Source organism: Bos grunniens, chromosome 26, assembly GCF_055505025.1.
Source record: "Bos grunniens cultivar Pamir isolate PY7600 chromosome 26, Bosgru_T2T1.0, whole genome shotgun sequence".
NCBI lineage: Eukaryota > Metazoa > Chordata > Mammalia > Artiodactyla > Bovidae > Bos > Bos grunniens.
The window spans coordinates 9,995,509-10,000,000 of record NC_141190.1 but is presented as its reverse complement, the minus strand read 5'-3'; the positions used below and the strand labels follow the sequence as shown (position 1 = coordinate 10,000,000).

At 38.9% G+C, this 4,492-nt stretch overlaps 1 long non-coding RNA gene across 1 annotated transcript; it reads right to left on the bottom strand.

Annotated features, from left to right (window-relative positions):
* Window positions 1-737: 737 nt before the first annotated feature.
* On the bottom strand, window positions 738-4,035 carry LOC147343989 (uncharacterized). Its single transcript, XR_015155653.1, has 3 exons — window positions 3,911-4,035; window positions 3,173-3,236; window positions 738-3,065 (listed from the first exon to the last, which is right to left on the bottom strand). It is a non-coding gene; the product is annotated as an uncharacterized LOC147343989 (long non-coding RNA).
* Between the last annotated feature and the right edge of the window lie 457 nt (window positions 4,036-4,492).

Below are 4,492 nucleotides of genomic sequence, written 5' to 3'. Positions count from 1 at the left end.
TATAGTATCTGGCAGGTAGAAGTAACACTTCAGAAATCTACAAGGGGTTCCTTGGTGGTCCAGTGGTTAAGAATCTGCCTTCCAATGAAAGGACGCAGGTTCAAACCCTGGTCTGGAAAGTAAGATCCCACACGCCACGACTAAGACCTGCAGCAGCCAAAAATAAATAAATGTTTCTTAAAAATCAACATTGCTAAGAGAAAAAAAAGAATCTGCAGTCTAGAACGGTGGGCAGCAAACCACAGCTCATGGGTCAAATCCAGCCTGCTGCCTATCTTGGTAAATAAAGTTTTATTGGAACACAGCCACGCTCGTTCGCTGATGTTTTGTCTAAAGCCGATTTCACACTATAACCACAGAGTTGAGTCGTTATAACAGAGACCATATGGTCCACAGAGCCTAAAATATTTACTTTCTGGCTTTTTACCCAAAAAGTTTCTTGACCCCTAGTCTAGAAGAAAGGAAACATAAATGAAAATAGTAAGGGGATAAAGTAACTGCTAGAATAAGGCAGATCGTACAGAAAAGAACATGATGGATGGACTCAAAGTCTTCATAAACAAGGTGACATTTAAAATGTGAGAGAGATTTTACTCAGAAAAGGCAAAAAACTTAATTTATTCGCTCTACTGGGCTGCCTGGATGATCATTTTTGCACTGGTAACTGCATTGTGGTTAAGGGTTAGGGTTGGATTTGGAGCTAGTCTGGGGGAAATTGTGATGGACTCTATTCTCTACACATTGAGCTTGACTTGCCAAGAGGAGGTTTACCGTTCATCCATTTAAATTTATTTTTCAAAGAAATAAATGCCTCTTTGAATTAGTAACATTAAAAAAAAAACAAACACAGGTATGAAACCAACCACTGGACACTTCTAAACAGTTTAGGTCAGAGACACAGATTTCAGTCCAACTCAATATGATAAAGATGAAGTCATCATTGGCAGAAAAACAATCACTCAGAAAAAGAATGGGACGTGACGGGGAAAAGTGATTGCACATGAAATTCAGGGGAACTTCGGAACATAAGTGCCAGCAAAAGAAGAAAGAGATCCTAAAGGATTTGAGAAGGAAAACAGGAAGCACAAGGGAAGCTGTGTCCTTAAGGTCCAGGGAAGGGAGGAGTCAGCAGTGTTAAATGCTGCCCAAGGCCAGAAGGACCAATCCATCCAACTTAGCAACTAACAGGACACATGGACCGTGGCAGTCACTTAAATCGCTCATCACTGGCCCAGTTATCTTCAGACTGAATCACAAAGATGAGCACACTTCAGTTATTGTCAAGAGAGAAAAGGGACTTCTCTGGTGATCCAGTGGATAAGACTTCACCTTCCAACGCAAGGGGGTTCAAGTTTGATCCCTGGTTGGGGAGCTAAGATCTCATATGCCTTGGGGCCAAAAAAAACACTAAAACATAAAACCGCAGCAATATTGTAAGAAATTCAATAACGACTGTAAAAACTGGTCCACATCAAAAAAAGAAAAAAAAATGTTGAGAAAAGGAAAGTAAAAGAGTTGAGAAAATTAGACATTGAAGATAAATAGGCTGAAATTATTCCATAAAATCTAAATGTTGCTATCTCTCTATATAGATTTTACCCTTTATTTAAATTCAACAGGACTGAAAGCTGATGAGGTGCCTAGTATCCATGCCTTTAGTCAGCCCAGTCAATGTGACAATGACTTAAACGTGGCAACAGGTATTAAAGTAATCACGGCTACAAATGACTCACCTGCTCTGTGCTGGGTGCTGTGCCAGTTACTCTACAAGGGCTACCTCATTTGATCTCCACCAAAACCCTATGCGGTGAATATACAGTAGAGTCTTGTAGTTGAGGATAAGCACGGACTAAGAGTGCTTAGTCCATGGAACTATTTTATTAAGAATTTTGCATACTTTGGCTCCTTTAAGCTTTACAATGACCTATGTGGAAGAGGAGATGGCAAGGTACTGAACTCGGAGAGGTTCAATACAGTGCCACAGGACAAAACTGAGTGAAAATCTTGATTTTACAAAGGAATCCTTCAGAATTCAGAAATAAATTATTTATTGAGCTATTTTGAAGGTAAGAACGGTCTAAGTCAATGTGAAAATAAGATACCTACAAGTGACTGCTAGTACATTTCTGAAGGGCTTCTCTAATAATGAAGGGTAGCAGAACCCCAGCTCCTGCAGCCCCACACCCAGAAGAGGGAAATGACCCAAAAAGGCTGTAGTGGCTGCTCCTCCTTCTTGAAATAAGAGGTGGAGTCTCATGACCCTAAAGTTCCTTCCAACATTAAAAGTCAGTGTTTCCGAGCACATGATAGCATCTGACTAAACAATTAGTCAATGTTTATTAAACAGGCAATTCAACTGAGTCTAAGGAAGACCCTAGGAAACTATTTCTGGAAACCCTTTCAATTATCAAAAGTTCCTTCCCTGTTTTTGAAGGATTTTATTCTACAAGGTTTTCACTCACTGCTGTATTCAGCTCTCAATGCAGCACAAAATTGCTGGTCTATTGCCTTATCTCTGCCCTCATTCAACCATTCATTCCACAAACAAAATAATCCTTCTCTGAAACGTAGGTGGTACATTTTAGTCAACACATAGATGATCTTGAAATAATTGAGTCTGCTTAAAAACAAAAGGAAAACCTGCTGCTTAAGAACAATCAATGTTCATAGTGCCTTATGGAAGACAAGGAAATAGGTTACTTGTTTATTTACCATGGTTCTGATTAAGGATTTAGGTTCTGCATTTTTGACTATGGTGAAATAAAACCCTCTGCTCTGTTGGAAAGTAACTCACTGCTTCTGGAAAGTAACCTGGCAATTCTTATCATGAGCTGTGAAAGTGAAAGTTTTAGTTGCTCAATTGTGTCCAACTCTTTGCAACCCAGTGGACTGTAGCCCACCAGGCTCCTCTGTCCATGGCATTATGCAGGCAAGAATACAGGAGTGAGTTGCCATTCCGTTCTCCAGGGGATCTTCCTGACCCAGGGATTGAATCCCAGTCTCTTGCATTGCAGGCAGATTCTTTACCATCTGAGCCACCAGGACCTTTTAATTGCAGGATTCTCCTTCCAAGGGAATAAATTTAGGAAAATCACCAGAAAAGCAGGCTGAGTGAATAGTATAATGTATTGCTTAATCTCTGGATATACAGTGCCTGTGTTGGAATGCTCACCAGTTATGGAATTTTAGATGAGCTTATGGAACTTCAGAACTTCTCTATGCCTTGGGTTCCTCATCTGCAAAATGAAGATAATGATGGGCTCTGCATTATGGAGTCTTTACAAGAATTAAATGAGGTATAAATTATAGCCTCCTTTACACATATATTCTCATTTATTCCTCATAAAAGCACCACAAGGAAGGTGAAAAAAAAAAAAAAAAAAAGTCGGCCTCTCCTGGTCAGTAAAAAGCATGCAACTTAAATATAAATTCTTCTTTTTATTACCTTGTACATTATAAAGACACAAAGATGTTCATCACAATATTATTTACTGGAGTGAAAATTTATCAAAAATTAAACGTTCAGCATTAAGAGAATGTTTATTTTTTTTTTTATTTATTTTTTTTGTCTGTTCATGTTGCTTTATTACAACAAAAACAAAATACCCACCACGGGTATACCTGTGGCGGATTCATTTCGATATTTGGCAAAACTAATACAATATTGTAAAATTTAAAAATAAAATAAAATTAAAAAAAAAAAAAACCTAGTAGGGCTATGGAAATGTGAATCTTTTTGCCATTTATTGCCAAAATAATACAGATATATATTAAGAGAATGTTTAAATAAATATCTCCGTATAATAAAATCGACAGCTATTCAAAATGCTTTCTCCCTAAAGAGTAAGGAAATGGGAAAAATTCAGCCAATAACGTTGAGTGGAAAAGGGGGCTGTGAAGTTGTACATACGGTCTGATCCCAGTTTTGACGGGATGTGGTCGTGGATAAGGCAGCCTTCACCCAAATCCTTTCTTTGGAGCACGTAGCCCTCACCAGCTGCAGCAAATATCCCCGCTGATAGCTCACAGCTGCAGCCCTCGCTGGTAATTGTTCTTGGCCCTGGGAAATCGACTCATACAAAATTAGCCCCCTCCGGGGGGCCAATGACTTGCTGATACCAGGCTACAAAGCCCACCCACTTACCTATACTCGAAACTGCCCTGAAAGGGCCTTCCAGCTCCCCTGCATAGTCAGCTGAGTCTCAGTGGCACCTGCATTTGGCCTCAGATTTTGCCTCTGCAGGGTTCGCCCTCTCTTTTTTCTTTTTCCTAAAAATTTTCAGTGTGTTTAATGGTGCTAAAACTGACCAGGAATCGTTACTCTAGATTATACTTCTTGCAGTGATTTACTGCAAGACTGATTCATGTATATGGTGATTCACTGATTTTTTTTTAATTCTTTTTTTTTTTTTTTTGCTCTTTTGTACTGTGCCTATTTTTTATTTCTTTAATTAATTCTATTGGACTCTAGTTGCTTTACAATGTTGTGTTA